This window comes from Vicugna pacos, chromosome 1 (genome assembly GCF_048564905.1).
Source record: "Vicugna pacos chromosome 1, VicPac4, whole genome shotgun sequence".
Taxonomy (NCBI): domain Eukaryota; kingdom Metazoa; phylum Chordata; class Mammalia; order Artiodactyla; family Camelidae; genus Vicugna; species Vicugna pacos.
The window spans coordinates 70,391,767-70,413,482 of record NC_132987.1 but is presented as its reverse complement, the minus strand read 5'-3'; the positions used below and the strand labels follow the sequence as shown (position 1 = coordinate 70,413,482).

The window sequence follows — 21,716 nt, the reverse complement described above, 5'->3', positions numbered from 1 at the left end:
TCTTAATATTGTTGAGGTACAAATTGGTGACCAACTCTTCAACAGTAGCAAGTTGCATGGTCAGTGAGTGAACCCAGCTGAACCCAGCATCTGTACTGCAGTCTACTTTAGTTGTTCTGTACTGAAGTATTAAATAAACAACTTCATTATGAATGCTCTACCTCTCCCCATTCCCTTTAAAACAACAACAACAACAATAAAAAGTTTTTACAAAGATGATGGAAGAAAAGGCGAGAATATCTAAGATAGCATTAGCATACAACCAGAAAATACAAATTTTAGAGGATAAACCCTAACAAATATGGAAATGCCTACAGAAGTCTACAGATGTTGCTCAGAACTTTCAAAGGGCTATCAGAGTTACCACGGTTTCTGCAGAACTGAAGAAGTTACGTCACTGGTGGGTGGGATACTTTAATAGATCATTATTACCAGGCAGATTGTAGCAATGGTGAAAAGGCTTACTAAGCAGACCTGTTTCTAATTCTACAGGTGGATCCATGGTCCACAAAAAAGTGTCAGTTGATGAAGCCCCCCAAACAGAAGAGAAAATATGTTATTATCACAGGTCTCTGTTTAATTGGATTTTTTCAGGTCAAGAAAATAAAAGGAACATTTCTTAATTTACATCTACTTTGAAAAGGTAAATAATACAACTTCCGGGTATTCAGAATCTCTGAGGTCAAGACCTTATTCTGTTATTAACCAGCCAGGTGACTATGGATTATGGTTAACCACTCTGGACCTAGGAACCTCTATAAAATTGTTGTAGGTCAGGATAGTCTCTTTATTCTTAATACATGATCTTTTGAAAGGCAGAATGATAGGGCAGAAGAATGCAGAACACTGTGAATAGTTCTGAATAAACCACAGCAAAGACGAATGCTGGTTGTTTCTTTCCTTTTTTCTGAAAAGAGAAAAATTATAATTGTTTTCAGCACAAACAGGTGCCGTGGGACCTTACTAGGTAATGCATTCTAAGTTCTCAATTAATAATTTAAAGGACAGATACCTTGTAAGGTTGATTAATAAAAGTTGTTCCTGCAGATTCTCATGAAAAATAAGCTTTGGTGAATGCTAGCACCTGATTTTCATATGTATATATATTGGTGGTAATCAGTTCACTATCATGAAGTCATTTATATGAGCAATGGTTAATTGATAGCTGATAAACAAGAGAGACCTTTGTCTCTTTCTGGACATAATATCTAGTTCTATGTGGTGGGAATAATGGATGGGAGGTGAACTCAGATAGCCCGGTGGGCGGTAGAGGACTGTCAGAGAACAGGACTCTAGAAGAAGCTTACCACTAGCCCTAAGGGGGATACACACTTTGGATAAAAAAAAAGAGAAGTCAGATGCGGTGATAAAATGTAGATTTTCAAGATATCTGGGGGAAAGGACTTGGAAGTTAGACACTGGTATATAGACTGAGGGATCACAGTCAGAACCGGCTTGTGACCTAACCAAAGCTATACTGATTTAGTCTGTATCCCATTTAATTGCCTGAGACCATATTGCTTATACCATTGCAACGATGTCCTTTTGCACAACTCCTGGGAGTCTATGTAAATGGCTGTTTGCTGCACAACTCTACAGGGGTGCAGTTTGATTAGACCATGCTGTGACTGGTGAATCCTGGAATGTGAAGGATGGAGAACCAATAGACTCACTCTCTCTAGTCAAATATTTCTGTCTCTGCACATAAATGGACTGTAGCCACTATACTAGGAGAAAGGGTGGACAACTGGGGGCATATATATGACGGCAGGGAGCTAACGGGGAGAGTGATATTCCTAACGCCGAACCACGCACAACAGAAAGACCTACTGGCTCCCCGTGATTGACAGCAGGGATGATGCTGGGCTTCCACAAAGAGAGGGAAAGAGCACCTCAGAGGGAAGAGGAGCATCTGATGTAAGGGAGACGACACAGGGAATCTACAGTAGTTATCTGCTGAACCTGGCATGATGATTCCTCAGGATTCTCTATTCTCCAAACTGTAATTTCAGGGCAGAATTGACAATAGTATTATATGGGTGCTCTCTTAGCAGGGAGAGAGAGGGGGAAGAGGGGAAGAGGGAGGGAGGGGAAGAGAGAAGGGGAAGAAGTAGCTGCAGCAGAAGGGGGAGGAGGAGGAGGAAAGTCAGTCTTAGACTGGGTGTACTTTAATATGCCAGTTTTAGTCCACAGAGAAGAAATTAGTGCAGATTTTTATGAGGTGAATTAAACACATTTACTTTTGGGGTTAAAGGAATTTTCTTTAGTTATTACCCCTAAGTTGTAGGAAGCTGAGGAGAAGGGGAGATTGGTTTCAGATGACATCAGCCAAGGAAAATGCTCAAATCATATTCATTTAAGAAGAAACAAGAATAAAAATTAAATGTTGCCTCCATGTGGTTGGTTTATGGAGTGGCTCACATTTTTATTAATATTTTTGATGGTCATCAGCTTTAGAGTCGTTATGTTTAAGCGAATCAGTCAGTAAAGTAAAAATTATTTTGTTTCTACTGACTGCAAGACAAAACTAAGAATATATACAGAAAAAGGTAACAAAAAGATAAGCAGTAATTCATGATAAGAAAAGTTTAATATATGATGGTTTGACCAGGAATATTCTTTTTCTGTGCAGCATCTTTGTGGTACTAATATGGCAACATTCTGCTGTGCTTTGGGAAGTTTGCAATTTCCCTTTCACCATAATCCCCTCTGCTGAATCAGACCAGTTCAACTCAATTTGACAAGTGCTTATTGAGCACTTCATGGTGAAATGGGAAGAAATTGGACTTGGTTTCAGAATTCTTGGATTTGGTTCTGGCTCTGCTATTTATCTGCTATTTGACTTTTACTAAATAAGTTTACCTCTTTAGTCCACAGTTTTGTAATGTGAAAAATGAGAGTCTACACAAGTCGTAAGGTGCTTTCAGGTGTAAAGACAAGAATTTGAACATAACACTTTACCAGGATTTGAGAGGAACGCAAAGTAGATCTATGACCGGAAACTCTCTGTCACTTAGATGCACAGCCAGCCCTAGTCATTTGCTTATTTGCTCTCAGATCTATTAGTTGCCCCTTCTCTGCCTTGTTCCAGATCATAGTTCCTGAGCCTTTGCTTTCTGGTTTCCTGGAGGTTTGGCTAATGACAGGCACTGGGGTAAGACTGGAGAGTGAAATGAGGGAAAAAGCAGTGTAATTTTCTCTCTCTCTCTCTCTCTCTGCTTGAATAGTGCCCAGGGATTGGCTCTAGCTCTGGTTAGACAACTTCTCCTCCATGGTGCCAGCTGCCACAGAGCGGAAGCAGATCGCCCAGCATCCACCAGGAAGCTCCTGGGCCCTAGCGATACTACCTGCTCCCTTAGACTCTCCACCTCAAGGGTAGTAGCAGCCCTGTCGTGCTTGTGTTACCCTCTGGGCTTCTTCAGAGTCTTCTTTTTGGCCTTCTCCTCCCAGTATAATCGATTTCCCTCCATTTGAAATACGCAGAGTGGTTTCTATTTTCTGGCTGGATCCTAAATAATTACGTTATAAAAAGTTTATGGCTTTGTAGGGAAAAAAAAAAAAGATGAGTTTGAATCCCAAGTCTGCTCACTAACTAGCTAAATGATTGTGGAGGAAAGTTCTTTCATCTCTTTAACTACAATTATTGGAATAATAATACTGAAGTTACAAGGTGTTTCCAAGAATTAAGATGAGAAAATACATGTGAAATGGTGCAAAGCACATGTTGTGTTTAATAAATGTTCATTTCTTTCCTTTCATTCTCATGGACTACTCAAGAAGAAAAAATAAGGAGCTTTTAAGATAATTATAAAATACTACAAAACTATAAACAATATACAAGGATACGAGGACATGCTTAACAGAACATAATTCACCTACTCTAAGTACCTTATAATTCTAACCCAACCCATAGACTCTTCCCTCTGCTATGGAACCTCCTGTTTTAGTCTGTTTGTGTTACCATAACAAAATATTACAGACTTGGTGGCTTAAACAACAGAAATCTATTTCCTCACAGTTCTGGAGAAGTTCATGATCAAGGTGCCAACCAATTCAGTTTCTGGTAAGAGCTTTCTTCCTTGTCTGCAGATGGCCATCTTCTTGCTTTGTTCTCTAGGCCTTTCCTAGATTTGTGTGTACAGAGAGGGAGAAAGAGAACAAGCTCCCTGGTGTCTCTTCTTATAAAGACAGTAATCCTATCAGATCAGGGACACAAGCTTATGACGTCATTTACCCTTAATAACTTCCATGGAGGTACCATCTCCAAATACAGCTATATTGGGGTCAGGGCTTCTGCATATGAATTTTGGGGTGACACAAATGTTCAGTTCACAACACCTCCTCTATACACTTTTACGGTGTTATTAATTGAGGCATTCTTCCCTATTTAAAATGACCAATAGACCTAGTTTGCAAATGCAATTTTGCCGATATTCTTCAATCTAACTTTTTCACATGTTTATTTTCAAGTTCCATAAAATCAACGTGTCCTATTTTAGAAATCTGAATGTTCAAGTCTATGTCTAATCATATGCCTCCTCTCTAGTCTCAACTCATTTTTATATTAGTGCTGCATTTAAATTCAGAAAAGGAGAGTTGTTTTGACTTTGGGGGCAAGATTAACGTCCTGCTTTGCAACAACATAAAGATGACTCAAAGAAACTAAGCTATCTTCCCATTTAAAAGGGTTTCTTAGGTTCAAAGAACACTGTATTTCCCTTTGGACATGAAATATAATTTAGCTAGTCACACATAGTAATGAAATGGAGAAGATTCTGAGGCAAATATGAAGGTTTAAAAATCAGCCACAGAAACCAAATACTGAGGTATGGGAGAACTTGGCACGCTTAAGGCAAGTGCTTAGTCATAGAAAGCTCAGTTCCACATACATATAAAAGGAGGGTACCAAACAATCACACTTTTTAGGAATATTATAATTAAATTTGTAAAATACAAGGACTTAATTTCCAGAACATAAAAACCAGCTCATACAACTCAATTACAAAAAGACAAGCAACCCAATCAAAAAAATGAGCAGAAGACCCAGACATTTCTCCAATAAAGACATCCAGATGGCCAACAGACACATGAAAAGATGCTCAATATCGCTAATTATCCTACACTGTCGGTGGGAATGTAGTTTGGTGCAGCTGCTATGGAAAACAGTATGGAGAATCCTTAAAAAAGTAAAAATAGAGCACTAACCTAATTTATTATTTCATTTCTAATCTATAAAATAGTCAGTATAACTTTATCTCATTGTAAATGCTGACATCATATGATATGATATTTTCCATAGCTGAAGCTCCTATGAGAGTCAGAAAGAATTTTAAGCAGTATTGACACAAATTACTTTCTATATTTACCCAGAAGCTGTGAAATTCTTGGTCAAATTTCAAGTGGATGCCTGAAGAAAGCTCGTAAGTAATTACTGTATCCGACTATCTATGAGAAGTTACAATGTCAGCGGTTAGTCAGGAATAATAGGTTTCTAAGATGTTTGTTTAAAGTTCTGTGTTGGACTTCCGCAGGTAATCTTTCCTGGCAAAAACAAGAGAAGCCTGGTCATTGAATCTCACTTCTGAAAGACAGTGGGAGGCAACTTTCTTATGCCAAGTAACATCTGGAAGACATCATAGGACATCTGAACCTAGCCTGATGCTAACACTACACTCATTACCCCTCTCCCATTTTTAGCAGGAAAAAAAAAAAAGAACAAAATAAGTTCTCAAAAAGTACATCTTACAAAATGTATTAAGAGCCATAGAAAGTGTTATCAGCTTTGATCAAGTAAATCCATTAAATCCATTTTGACAAATCCAACTAAAGTATCCATGGATTAAAATCCAGATAAAAAGATGTTCATTATCTACAATACTTACAATGGTGAAAAATTAGAAGAACCTAAATGCCCCATAGAAAAAGGATTGTTTAATTATGGTGTATATGTTCAATGGCATATCATAATGTAACACAAATTCTATTTAGCAAATATAACAGAAGAAGAAATGTTATCTTTCTGTAAGGAGCGTCACTTTTCTTTCGCTTTCTCTCATTTTGTGCACTTTTCAACTGTAGCCAAGAGATCACACAGATGTTTACAAAATCCAGAGGCAACTTACTAGAATCCTGAAATCCATTCACCACGTGATAACTGTATGTGTCTCATAAGGAAATGGGTGTGAATAGCCCTCCCTGGGCACTTCCAGTATGCCCTTCCTCTCATCCATCTACCACTCTTCACAAATGCCAGCGTGGTGCCTACACTTTTAGACTGAAGTGATGTTAAAGATTTTTGCTTAACTCAGACTCCTTGTTCCCTCAACTTTAAGATACCTGACAGTGTCTTCTCCAGTTAAGGCCCATGGTCCACAACATCAGAAGGCAAGGCATGAAGTGGTTAAGTCCACGAACCCCAGATTCAGACAATAACCATCAGCAGTCTGTTCCGTCACCTACTTGCTCAGAAAGATTTTTAACTTCTCTCTACTCAGTTTACTCTTCTGTAAATTAGGTTTACTCTGAGGATTACATGAATATGTTCGTCATGTAGAGCAGTACCTGGTAATAACATTCAATAAGGGTTGACAATTATTATTATTATTAGGAAGAGCAACAGACCCTCTATGTACATTCTTTATTGTTATTGAATAATATTCTGGCATTATTTTGCATATTGAGGAATAATACTTCATTGCGTTTTTGAGGAATAATATGTCAGTGCATTTTTCAAAAGCAGGTTGATAATGATTAATGAATCAAGGAACATATTTCACAAGTGGAGGAAAATTTAGAAAATATTTAGCACAAACGAGTTTTTAAACGTGTTCAGAGGCTTCAACTTGAACAAGTTATATGTGCAGTTCTGGGCTAATTGGAAATAACAATCAGGAATCTTGGTATCTCGTGACTTGCTTCTTTTAGCAGGAGCCACTGGAGCCACTGGACATGATGACAGTGTGCAGCCCTGGAAAACGCTAGGACTCACACTGGAGGGGAGAGTGGGAAGGTATTGTGTGTCAACAGCAAATGAAGCAAGACTGGGAGAAGATTCTCAGCTTATTACATAGTCTGAGGTGAATGATATAATCTCTTTTTCCATTTAAAACCGTTATCCGAGTCAGCAAATGGAGCTGCTAGCTTAAGTGCGATGGACACCTGTTCCTCATTGAGAAAATATTTTAAACATCAGATGTAAATTAAAACATTTCACATATTTCAAATGGAGTGTAATTCACAAAAACTGTTTACATGTTGCAATAAAGTAAAATCTTAGTTTGGCAGTTTTGATTTGTTAGTTAACCAACATCTTGGCGTAAATTAGGTTTGGAGGTAACACTCGACACATATACCCTAATTGTCACATGGTTCTGGCTCCCCGCCTTTGGCTTCACACTGGACTGACACTGAGTTTTTGCTCTGGGTGTGGTGATCAGAATCTCTTCTAGCTGCATGTAACAATTTCTACGATATTAGAGTCTGATGTTTTAGCACAAAATGAAAATTCTAAACCTTAAATCATAAGGACACTGTGGATTTGATCACTCAATGTTTGTGAAGCCTTGAAATAGTTTAGGGAATTTTATTATGCATTTCAAACTGCATATTTAATATTTCCAGCCATGAAATGGTAATAGAGTTTATTCCCAAACTTGCAAATGAAACCTAGGAAGGTTCAGGGAGGGCAGCACTCGGGAGGATAGTATTTAAATTCAAAATGACATTGTTAAATTAGAGAAGTAATCAGAAATCAACAAAATGAAGCTTAACAGGGACCAGTGGAAATCATGATGGAAAAAAAAAAATAGGACTAAGTGGCACATCACAGACATGGGAATTCTACTGGGAAATGCCTTGTATTCAACTCAACAGATCACGATATTAGAATAAATTAGGCCAAGAACTAATTAAGCCAAGATTTTTTTTTCCTTTTTCTTTTGATTTCTTCCTTAAATATAGAGCTAGACTGCATGAATCCTTGCCTACCAGGCTAAGGTGGCCTGCTCCTTCCTCTACCCCTTTTATTCCTTAACTTCCTTCCTCCTCCTCCTTCATCCTTGCCTTCTTCCACTTTCTTCAGGCTTGATGCCACCTACATCAGTCACCTGGTTAGTCCTGACACTAATGGCAAAAGTGGTAAATAAAAAGGCAGTAAGAGTCATCCTGAACTACAGCTAAAAGTGACCCGGGAGTCAGTCTATTTCACCCGTTAACAATCCTTTCCGTTCCCAGAGGTTCAATGAGGTAGAAGCTGGGCATATTTTGGCATAGTTCTCCAGGTGGGTCTCATGCCCCCCAATTCCCAGTCTTAACTGAGGCCCCAGAACTGTGCGAAAACAGAGACACATTAATTAATCAGCTTCAGGGAATGAATGCTATAGCCAGGTTTATCTGTGGCTCTGAACACGGCCCTTGGCTGCCTCTCTTACCAAGAGGAGGTGGAGGTAAGAATTACAATCATACTCTAGGACAGAGGTATATTTTGCTTTCTAAGAAACAGTCAAATAGTTTTTTTTTTTAAAAATGTTTGTGCCATTTTACGTATTTCCAGCACATAAGAGATTAAAGTTACTCCACATCCTCAGCATCATTTTATATTGTCTTATTTTTTCTTTAATTTTAGCTCCAGCAGGTGTGAAATGGTATCTCATTGGAGTTTCAATTTGCGTTCTTCATTGAGTTTTCAATTTGCATTTTCAAGATGACTAATGATGTTAAGCACCTATTCACATGCTTATTGGTCATTCATGTATCTTCCTTTGTAAATTGTCTGTTCAATACTTTTGCTCATTTTTAATCAGATTGTTTGTCTTTTTATTATTGATTTTTAGGAGTCCTTTCTATATTCTCAATACAATTTATTTCTGAGAAATGCCTTTTGGACATGTTCTTCCAGGCTGTGGCTTGCCTGTTCATTTTCTTAATCATGTATTTTAATGAGCAGATGTTTTTAATTTTGATGATCTCAAACTTAACAGGATTTTTATTCCCTATTATGGCTTATACATTTGGAGTTCTAAGAAATCTTTGCCTTCTATAAGGTAAAAAAAATTTTTTTTCATATTTTCTTCAAGAGCTTTATGGCTATAGGTTTAATGTTTAAACGTATGATTAGATCAGATTAATTTGGGGGCATAGAATAAGGTAAATATAGAAGTCATTTTCCCCCCATTGTGAGTAGCCAGTTGTTCCAGAATCATGGGTTAAAATATTTTCTTTCTCTCATTTTATTAACATAGTGCCCTTGTCAAAAATCAGTTGACCAGACTCAACATTAATATTAATATGGCAATTCTTCCCAAACGGATTCCCAGCTGATGTATGGATTCAACTAATCCCAACCAAAACTGTATCTGGCTTTACTGTATTTTATTTTTTTAATTAAATTTTAAAAAATTCTATTTAAAAATATTTTACTATTGTATGTGAAGTCCATAATACAGAGAATAAAATTTAAAAAGCAATTTTTAACATAAGAACAGGTAAAAAATCATTCAGTATGAGAAAAACATAAATACCTGATAAAAGCAACATATATGACCGATACAATAAGGAAATTAAATGATATAAGCGGCAAAAATCCTAAGTTAGATACATAGAACACAATAATATATTAATCACTCTGTTGAATACCTTTCCCTCATTCCCAGACCGAGTACCTAGTCTCAGGCTACACAACAATCTTTTCATATTTCCATCATGGCACATATGACAAAGTATAATTATTTTCTACTAGTCTCCTGCATTCAAACAATTATCTTGAAAAGATGGCACATTTCTAACTTATGGTTATGTATATTTTTTTATTTCCAACATAAATCTCTGTGTATGCCACACCCACAGTTACTGCAGAATGAATGAAAGAATAAATTAGTGCTTGGTCACACATCATCACTAAGTAATAATGTCATTGTAGAGCCATTTTTTGCAGGTTTTTTTTAGTAGAAATTGACAAGTTGAATTCACAATATGTACAGAAATGCAAAGGATCTAGAATAAGCAAAGCAGTGAAAAAAAGAACAAAGTTAGATTTACTCTACCTGATTTCAAGACTTACTATAAAACCATAGTAATCAAGATAGTTTGGGTATTTTCAAAAAGGCATAGATCAATGGAACAGAAAAGAGAGTCAAAAAAACAGAAATGCACATTTGAATTAATTTTTGACAAAGGTGCCAAAGGAATTCAATGAGAAATGAAAAGACTTTTCAATAAATGAATACCTGTGTGGAAAAATGTGAACATCTACCCTTATACACAAAAATTAACTCAAATTGGATTACAGCCCTAAATGTAAAACCTAAAACTATGAAACTCGTAGGAGAAAATCTTTCTGATTGTTGAGTAAGTAAGATTTCTTAGAACACGACAGCATGAGTCAGATAAGAAAAAAAATATAAATTGGACTTCAACATTAAAAGCTTCTGATCTTCAAAGATACTTTTAAGTAAATAAAAAGACAAGCCACAGACTGGTAGAATATATTCACATTTATCAGACAAATAGCTTGAATCCAGAATATATGAAGAACTTTTTAAACTTAATTATAAGAAGCCTAACAACTCAGTAAGAAAATAGATACAATATTTGAAAATATATGAATAGCCAAGAGCACAGGAAATGATTCTCAGCATCATTAGCCACTAGAGAAACAAAAATTAAAAACACAAGGAGATATGTCCTATATACCCTTTAGATAGGTTAATATTTAAAAACCAGCACCACATAACTAGTGGCCATTGTAAGTCCTAGTGAGGATGTGAAGCAACTGTAAATCTTACATGCTTTTGGTGGGAATGCTAAAACCACACAGGGAAAAGTTATGAAAATGGAAAAAATTTGATGGTTTCTTAAAACTTCAATATATGCCTACCATACAGTCCAATCAATGTACAACTAGTTATCTACCTAACAGAAAAGAAAACAAATGTCTACACAACGACTTGTATTCAAATATTCATTTCAGCTTTACTTGTAATAGCTAAAAACTGGGGGAAATCCAAATATTCATCAAAAATAGAATAGACAAGCATATAGCTATACATCCATACAATAGAATACTATTCAGCAATGAAAAGGAAATAATTACTTAAACACACAACATGGACTGTTCCTCAAAATCATTATGCTGAGTAAAAGAATTATGCCAGGAAAAATAGAGCACATATTGTGTAATTCCATTTATATGAAATTCTACGAAATGCAACCTAATTTATAGTGTCAGTCGTGGGTTCCTGGGATGGAGTATTTAGATATGAATGGATTACAGATTGACATAGGATACTTTTGGGAAATGATTGGATCAAGTGTGTATACATATGCCCAAATTGATCCAAGTCTTTATTTTAAATATGTGCAGTTTGGCATACTTCAATTATACCACAATAAAGGTGAAACATCAATTCACTGTATAGGTTTGTGTCTAGAAGTGTCACTCCTAAGGTTTTATCCAAGAGTGATGAGAACGTATGTCCCCATAATAAATTTGTAAAAACAAATAAACAAAAAAACAACTATGCTATACACCATAAACTAACACAACATTGTAATTCAAATATACTTCCATTAAACAAATAAAGTAAGTTTGTAAAAAGAAATGTTCATAGTGACCTTATTCATTATAGTCAAAAGGTAGAAAGAAGCCAAATATCCATCAACTGGAGAATGTGGCATACTTATTAACAGAAGAGAATGATCTACTGATACACATAACAACACGAATGACTCTTGAACACATTATGTTAAGCAAAACTAGCCAGCTGTATCTCACCTGCAAAACAAAATTTTAAAGTCCCATTTTATATGATTCATTCATATAAGCTCCAAGAAGGGGAAAAAACTGATCCATGGAGATAGAAAGTCATTATTTATTGAGAGAAGAATTGAGTGAAAAATAACAGAAAACTTTCTGTGATGATGTAAATGTTTCATATTTTGTTTTACAAAAAAGGTACATTTACATGCACGACTATGAAAATTTGCCGAAGTGCACACTTTAGAACTGTGAACTTTACTGCATGTAGGGAAAGAAAGAGAGAAAAAGAGAGGGAGAAAAGAAGAAAAGAAGGATGGAAGGAAGGGGAAAGGAGAGAAGGAGAGAGGGAGGGAGGGAGGGAGACAGAGAGAGAGAAAGAGAGGGAGAGAGAGAGAAACCGGAGGAAGAAACAGAAGGAATTCAATTCAAACACCAGTTTCGCTGTAAAGCCTCCCTAGGCCCTTGGTCAGAGACAGCAGTTTAAAAAATAGATAGACCACTCTTCCGCATCTACTGCACTACTCAGCTGGTTTGTTTTTCTCTAAAATATTCCAGCACAATTCATGGTAACTAAATAATTAATGAGAAATATTTCTTCTTTATAGAAGAATTCTGGGTAAAAAGTAGAATACACTTTAAAATCACTATTTTATAAACCCTTAATGAAATAATGGCCTAGGCAAGGCACATCAATGGAAACTACGACTATTAGGTAAAATATTGATGGGAAACTTTAAGATAGATTTGGCTAGGCTGACAGCACCTGAACCCACTGATAAATCTGAGCATCACTAAGAATGTGAGTGCCAGCTCTTTGGTGCTTGCTTACCCATGTGATGTAGATGCACTAAGCACTGCCTGTGAAATATCCTTGAAAATTATCATTGATTTTGAATCTAATCAGGCTCTAATTAGGGAAAATACATAGAAGAGAGGGATACTTTAAACAACAGCATGAAGAAACAATCAAACAACCTAGATGTGGGATATTTCCCCAAACAAATGGCCCAATTTCCCAAACAAATGAAAAGTTTGAAGGAGGAAAGTTATTATACACTAGAGATTTCAGAGAGATTATAACCAAATTCAATGTGTGGACATTTTTTTGGGTCCTGGATTGAACAAATCAACAACAAAAAGACATTCCTAAGACAATTAGGGACTTTGAATATGGTCTATTTATTAAATAATATGAACAAAATGCCTTTAATGTTGTTAGGTGTGATAATGTCATTGTGGTAATATTTTTAAAAGTATGCCCTTGTCTGTTAAAATACGTTGAAGCAAAAAAGATTTATGGATGAAATAATACCATAGCTAGTATCTGCTTTGCAGTACTCTAAAAAAAAATTGAAGAAGTGAGGGTTAGGAAGAATGTCCGTACTACCAAAAGCAATCTACAGATTCAATGGAAAATTGAATGTCAAAATTCTAATGACATACTTCACAGAAACAAAACAAATAATTCTAAACTTTGTATGGAACCACAAAAGACCTTGAATAGCCAAAATAATCTTGAGAAAGAAGATCAGAGCTGGAGGTATTAGGCTCCCAGATTTCAAATCATACTACCAAGCTATAGGAATAAAAACAGTATGGTAGTCACACAGAAACAGACACACGGATCAATGGAACAGAATTGAAAGCCCAGAAATAAAACTATGCATATATGGATGATTCATTTAAGACAAAGTTGCAAAGAATATACAATGGAGAAAGGAGAGTCTCTTCAATAAATGATGTTGGAAAGACTAGACAGCCACATGCAAAAGAATGAAACTAGACCACTATCTTACACTACGTATAAAAATTAACTCAAAATGGATTAAAGGCTTGAATATGAGACCTGAAACTGTAAAATTCCTAGAAGAAAACTAAGGCAGTAACCTCACTGGCATTAGTCTCAGTGATGCTTCTGTGGATCTGACTCCAAAGACAAAGGAAGCAAAAGCAAAAATAAACAAATGGGACTGCATCAGACTAAAAAGCATCTGCATTATGAAGAAAACCATTATCAAAACAAAAAGGCAAACTACTGAATGGGAGAAGATATTTAATAAAGGGTTAGGTCAAACAACACAGGCAAAACATTGGTAAATATTGAAGTTGATGACGGGTACATAAGAGTTCACGACCCTATTATTTTTTTCTGGTATTGTGTATGTTTTACAGTTTTCATAATGAAAGATGTAAATGCCTACTAAAAATCCACATTTCATATTTTTCTTCCTAATATTTTATGTTAGCATTTAATGATGCTTATGAAACTTAACTCCATGTGCTTTTCTGATACTGTGAAATGCATTTATTTTTTAACACTTACAATATTTTCTGACAGCCATGTATGTGTAAGAACATGTTTTCACCTTCAGAGACATACCAATGTATTCATAGTCCATTTTCTTATTCTCAACATCTCCTTCTTAGGGCTTATCTTCCTTTTACTATGAAAGAAAAAACACACAAAAAAAGTGCAAAACTCAACTCTTTCTCAGAACACTTCTTGCTTGCAAAGTCAGAGAGTGTTTTCGTGTTTATGTGCTTCCAGACTGCTGACCAACCCAGCACACCCAAGAAGAAGTAGACTGGAACAATGTACTGGAAACAAATTCTAAGACTCACCTTTTATTTTAGATCGTCTTCCTCTTACAGTAATAAAAAAACTACTAGCTTTACAAAGGAATGATGGAAAAAAGAGTCATTACTTTTTCTTTGTGCATCAACTCCTGGTACAAATATATTATTATCTACTTGCTGACTGTGTTTCAGCCACAGTGAATTTGTTGCTGTTCCTAGAACCTTCCAACGTCATTCTCATTAGGACATTTGCACTGGTTCTTATGTACCTCCAGGCTCAGCTCAAATGCCATCTCCTCTGAGAGAGCTTTCTGAGTACCCAATCTAAATTACCTCATTTCTCTATCACTTTCCTTCACATTTGCCCTATTTATCTTCTTATAAGCATTTATCATTATCTTATTTTTTTCATTTCGTTATCTGTCCTTATGTGCACCACCATCCCCAACTAGAATGTCAGTTCAGGGATCCTGGCTATCTGGTTTCTTGTTGTATCCAAAGTGCTTCAAATAGTAATTGACACATAGTAGGTAATCAAAATATTCTTGTGGTTTAAATAATTTTTATGTTGATAGAAACATATATTATATCATAACTTTATGCCATAATACAACAGTAACAGCAATACAAATGATACTATTATTGAACCATTTTTCAAAAAATTCTGTGTTGAGATGTCTTGATTAAAATCAAAGATGGTAGTGTGATAGAAATGGTCAGGACTCCCAAAATGAGCGATAATGGTAATAAACACACAAACAATACTAACACTATAAGTAAGTTATGTTGTAAGTAAATTAATCACTTTATTTGGATGAATACCTTATTAATCTTTATAATATCCATAGAAACTTTAAGAGGAAGAAGCTATACAAAGGTATTAAATAATTTGGACAAAACTTCTCAGCATGTCTATGAAAAAACTCAAGCCTTCTAACCAAAAATCAACTACTCATCCATTCATTCATTCAATTAGCACTTATTAGGAACCCATAATATGTCAGGTACAATGCTAGCCACTCTCATGAACAAATCAGACAAGAAAGTTATTTCTAAAATCATATTATGATCCAATCTACCATCACATTTTATGGAAGGGAAAAGAAATAAACAAGGTTTTTGTTTTCAACAAACACACAAAAATCCTATAGGTAGTCAGGATGATACCGTAAGGCACCCAAACCCCATCTTTTCAAGCCAACTATTAGACCCTGATATTAGCTATGGCATTACTGATCAACCATGTGCAACTTTCTACACAATTGATATTTACTTACAGCGTCTTAATTAAGTAACCTATGTCAAAAAATGATATTCCACTACTGCTTCATCTGCTTCCTTTCTTGATCTTTCTTTAGAGAAACAGTTTTCAGATCATTGGCTTAAACTTTCTCAGAGGTGTAAAGAATAGTTTAAAAAAAAAACAAAAACAAATGTGAGGTCAAAGAAATCTATGGTTTCAAGTTTTAATTGGGTGAGCTAAGAAGGGAAGTGGGCCAACCCTCCTGGGGGATCCCATCTGTCCTGGTTCTAGTGACCGACTAAGACGCGGGTTAGACATTCCAGGGAATTGGGATGCATTCTTCACTGGAGAAATCCCCAACTGCCTGACAAAACCTCAAGCACTTGACCTTTCCAATCTTACTGCTTTCATTATTTCAAACGAAAAGAGAAAAAGAAAAATGAGAGAGCCAGCAGAACTATACAAAAATTTGTGTATCAGACTCCATCTTCAGCAGTACCTTAAACCTTTCTGAAATGTGAGCTCAGAATTGTTAACTTTAGGGTGAAATTGGACCAGATTGAAATGCCAACTCATATTTCAGAGAGCTGTTATTGTTCTGGGCCTCCAGTGGTAGACTGGAGCCTGAGAGCTTATGTATATGTATGTACGTATTACTCCTGTGGGTGGGAGGAGGGCATATTTTAACATTTCTATAGCTTACTCTGTTCCCAAGGGAAGGAATGAGTCATGCTATTCTTGAAGAAATCTAGAAGACAGAACACAATTAATAATTTGAAGCTTTAAGAAAATAAGATCTAAAATGTTATACCTGGCAGATTTTATGATTCTGGGATGATAGGATAGTGCTAAGTAGACTAAACATGATAGTCAAACTCCTAACAGTGTGTGTGTGTGTGTGTGTGTGTGTGTGTGTGTGTATGTTATTTATAACATATAAATGCATAATATAACACATAAAATAAAATTTTATCTATTTTTATTTTATATATTACATAATACAAATGTTGTGTATTCTATATAATTAATAATATTGATATTATATTTAATTATATGTGATCAAATATATTTTATAAACTTTAGATAGCCATATATAGATATAAATATAGATACATCAGTATGAGAATTAAGCTAGAAATACTATCTGATGAATTATCTAAATTCTCCTGTTTCCCTTGGCCATGGAGACAAAATGTTAATTGTCACTGGAATATTTATGTTTGTTTAGATACATCATGGGGGGAAGCACAAGATCAGCATATTAGAAACTGTAATAATTTTCTTTTGTAATTCTCCAAATTACGTTTATGAATCTTGAGAGTTCTAGTACACTGCCCAAATGGAAAGAAAGGTGATAGATAAGTTATTCTTTGAGGGTAGGGATCATTTTTCCACGAAGCATTCTTGGTATAAGTGACTTTGGGAAATGTATACAATTGATCAACCAGCCACACAATACCAGTTTTTTGAACAATAACAGCGGTATTTTGCCCTGTATTTTAACCTGCTTTTTCTTTTGTTTGGGGAGACATTCTGCAAATTCATGAGCCCTAGCTTGTGCTAAAATTTCAATTGCTATTTTCTCATACAACTTATGGTCAAAAGATCCAGAAGAGAAGGAGGAGGAGGAAGAGGAGGAGGAGGAGGAGGAAAGTTGATGGGGGAGGAGGAGAGGATTATGCAAAGCTTATTTCTAAAAGTTACCTACTCCCACTAAACTAACACCTGTCTTCTATTCTCCCACCATCCTAAAACCTCGCACTTCCCTGGGATTGTGTCATTCCCTACTCTGAGGTAACACTGTTTTCCATCTGTACCTGTCAAATAATCTAGCCTCCCAGATATTTGAGTCTCTTCGGATCCTCTCTGTTCTAGCAGATTGCTTCATCCCCACACCCTGGGTTTTCTTATCACCTCTGTCTACTCTCTGCTTCTCCACTGGACTTCAAAGTTACACATTTCACTGTCTTTCTCCAGTTACAAGCTCCTACTTTTACCCATCCCCTCTGCTTTTCCTCAGGCTTATTAGATCAGCCATTCGATTTCACTGAGACTTCTAGCACCTCTGGCACCTCAATTTTCTTTCTATCAGTTTTCTCCTGATTTCAATTCCTTCCACCACCAGTTTGGATCCATCACTTTGAACACTTTATATCACTCACTCCCACTTTACTCACCCCCCAATTTTTATCTCCGTGTAAACTCCCATCTGTGTACCAATTCTACAAAAACATTTTCTATTTCTACACCAGAGCTGCTAAGTCCTGCTACAGAAAAGCATACAGTCATACAGATATGTGCCACTGGGTGTTTTAGTTTTGAGTAGAAGCTGAACTTCATTGCCAGTTCTCAGTTGCCCTACATAACCCTGCTTAACATCCTAGTTCATTCTCTGATTTTTTTTTCATAGCTTTTATTCAGCCCAAATCCAACTCTTGCTCTTCTGACTCCCAGCAAATTATCTACAAAACAAATACAAATAAGGTAATATCAATTTGTTTCATTTTCATGTAGAAGTAAGGTGCTGCGGTTTTGAGGGAAATGATTTGGCCCAGAATTAGGGGAGAGACAAAGAGATGGTTTATGCAGTTCCCAGATCTTCTGCTTCTGGGCTCTCTGAGGTATGAATTGAAGCTGTTGTGAATTACCAAAGGAGTTACAAGATAGTCACAAGACACTAACACTACTATCACTACTTCCTCTAATGTTACTATGACCAGTTTTGCCACTGGTGCTTGAGCTCCTGTGTCACACACTGCGTTCATATATGCTCCCCCAGATTGTGCAGGGCTTGTATACGAAAAACATTTCATTAGCATTATTATCAAAGCACCTAGAAAAATGCAAGATGAAGAAAGGACCCAAGAACACAAGGCAAAATTTCAAACAAAAATAGAACTTCGGCCATTTGTAAATGCCAGATCTGCCCTAATGTAAGTAAATCATCATCTTAAATGTTGATTTTAATTCTTCACTACAAAATCCTCTATGTTTAATACTGTATCTTTCAATACCCATCACCATGTAATCAAAGAAATGAGTGATCTAAATTAGCTTCAATTACTGACAACGGAAAAATGCATATTTATTCTCACTTAGATTTTAGCCAAGAACTTCAATGTATTAGAAAATATGTTTAAAACTGTGCACTTTCTCCATGACAGGGATGTCCTGAAAATTTTGCTCCTGATTTCAAGCTTAGCGAAAAGCTCTGGGCACCTGTAATTGTATTAACTCTGGATACCTGGTAGATTCAGATAATAGCAAGCTTAACATGAGCCCAACCACAATGGAGCTATAAAAAAAAAATGCTAAAGGAAATTTTGGATGCCACCACAAAATGGCAGTATTTAGAATGAGGGTATTGATCACCTCACTTTACTCTGCACAGAATTCACAGTGGTTAAAAATTTGAGCTTTGGAGCTATAAAGTCCTATATCAGAATGCCAGCCCTGCCAATTCCTGGTTCTGTAATATTGTGTGTTTTAAAATCCCTCTGCCTCAGTTTCTTTGTCTATAAAATGGATACATACCTGTTGTGTGGTTATGTGATATCTCTGACTCTCATTTATTTTTAAAATGAGAGTTACTGTACAGATGAAATAAGATTGAATGTGTGAAGAATCAATGGATGAAAACTACCAGAGGACATCCTCTCCATGGAGATGTCCCTGCACGGGCTCTGTGAGCACTGAACACAAATACTGCAGAGGGAATTCCATCCTTGGTCCAAGTAGCCATCTAATGTTGCCCTCAATACTGAAAGATATCACTGTTACAAAATAAGTGATCCAACTCTCATTTTTGATCTCTGCCTAAAGTGCTTAAAACAGAGTCTACCTCCTAAAAAATATTTTAAAAATTGTTTTATTTCTCATATAGAGCTCAACAGTAAACTCTGAAATCAGGGAGAGATCAAACAAATATATATGCTTTTATTCCAGTGGCTGTTCTGAAAGGAAGATGAAGATGAATTATACCATGTACACGGATAAAAGAATCAGTGAAATGCTATTAATAAATCAAGATTTCAATCAAAGACAAATAAAATCTGAAATACTGAAGCTATGCCCTTGGGGTCCATGTCTTGTTATAATGAATTCATTCCAAGCCTTTTTGAAATGAGATCATTCTTTTAACAAGGTTCTTTTGGTACTTTTTATATGAGATTGAGGCAGTTCAACCTTATAAATAATTTTATTTAGTGATATGCCACTGTATAACAAGTTTCCTTCATGGATTTCCTGAAACTGAATTTTATACTCATCTGCATATAACTAAATTTAAACTCAATAAATCAAAATGCAGTAATAACCCATATAGCTTTAATGATTCCAGGGGCTTTAATTAGCTTAAATATAATTCTTTTAATTGTCAAAAAAAGGAAATTTAAGTGAACTTGAAACATTATTTTGCATTTGATGAAGTATCCATTTTTTGACAGAACTCACACTGTTGAGAAGGTTATAGTGAAAATGACACACTAATTCATTGCTATTGGCATAATAAGTTGGTCAATTCATATATAAAGAAAAGTAAAAATATGTAGCAAAAAAGTCACAAGTACCTTATATATCATTTGACTCAATAATGTCACTCCTAGGATTTATCTATTCTAAGGAAATACTTCAGCATACAAATAAAGATGATTACTGTAGTGTTAATAATAGTATTAAAAAAAGCTAGAAAAAATCTAAGTATTTCATGCTAATAAAGAATTTGAGAAATTATAGCATGTTACTACAACCAAATGTATACATAATAAACTAATCAATATTTAGGTAAATGGCAAAATATTCAGTGTGTTAAATGAAACTTACAGAATAAGTAATCATCTTTTGGCATATATGAAATATGTGTAGGTATGAAATTTAGAGGGCAGTTTTTTAAAGATAATTAAATGATTAATTTAGTAAATTAAAAAAAATTTAATTAATTGCCACTTCAATAAAAAGTAATAAAAGAACCCAAAATGACAGAAGATATAAACTAGGTAGATAAAACTGGCAGTCAGGTGACACAGCTTTTCTTTACATTCACAGTTCTAAATTCTTGAAGCCTAAGATCCATGATCACATGCCAATCTCTTTACCCTGCCAAGTTCTAACTTCCCTCTGTTTTTTTTTAAGAACAAAGTGATAATGACCAAGAAAGTTTTTATTATAAAGTTTAAGATTTTAAAGTATTTTGAATATGAAACTGTAATCAAATACTGATTAATAAAAATATTAGTGGGAGAAGAACAAGCAACAATTTCCAAGGGAAACAAGATTCTCTCCTTCGTGGAATGTTCACTAATGCCTGCGCATTAAGAAGGAAGTGCTGTTTTCCCCTGCGGCTCCTAAACTAAGTGAGACAAACTCCTTGCTTACCGTAGTTAATTAGAATTACCTGGTACTGTATATTGACGGATCTTTGTTCAGTCCCTTGGTTCTTAACAAATAAAAAATCCATTTCCCTAGGCTGACCCATTAATTGAAGTCATTCTTTTGGTTTTATTTTGCTTTCTTTTTTTAACCTATGCAATTTTGTCACAGTACATTTTAATTTCCCAAATGGCAAAACACTTCAGAATATCTCTAAGGCACCTGGAACTCAAGATCAGCCACAGAGGTATTACAAGTGTGGCCATATGTCCCTCAGAAGTCTATCAAGGCTCTTCTAATTAGCCTTTGGTCACATGACATCTGGCCAACTTCAGGAGACTTAGGGGTGTTAATCCCCTCTGTTAGCAATTACATTATTAAGATGATTGAGTTTGGAGACTGTAGATAAGTAAGGTAGACTTTCCAAGTAACTCTTTGGGTTACTTTTAATGGAGATAAACTTGGGCTATTTGGTGGATGATGACAGAGTTGAGCTTTTTAGATTTTGTTACTCAACTTTGTTGTATCTCTCCTTCTCCTTAAATCACTTCTTCGTTTTCTCCATATGCAAGACAGTGTCAGAAACATCTGTCGAAGCAACTTGCTCCTAGGAATATTTGATGGGTAATTAAAGAGGGCATTCAACCTTGACGGGCAAGGGTAAAACACGAATACAGGTGAATTTGCATGCCCCATTATCTTTTCTGATTATTTTCCTACTTCCCTTGTCTACTGTTTGAACTCAGAGATTTGTGATTCCTGATGCAAGCCATC

At 35.6% G+C, this 21,716-nt stretch overlaps 1 long non-coding RNA gene across 2 annotated transcripts; it reads left to right on the top strand.

The window, feature by feature from the left end:
* Nucleotides 1–464: 464 nt before the first annotated feature.
* On the top strand, nt 465–18,046 carry LOC140698090 (uncharacterized). 2 transcript variants are annotated; one of them, XR_012075551.1, is made up of 3 exons: nt 465–643; nt 5,371–5,420; nt 17,986–18,046. It is a non-coding gene; the product is annotated as an uncharacterized lncRNA (long non-coding RNA). The 2 variants fall into 2 exon arrangements; XR_012075541.1 differs by lacking the exon at nt 17,986–18,046 and adding an exon at nt 5,532–5,822.
* Nucleotides 18,047–21,716: the final 3,670 nt, after the last annotated feature.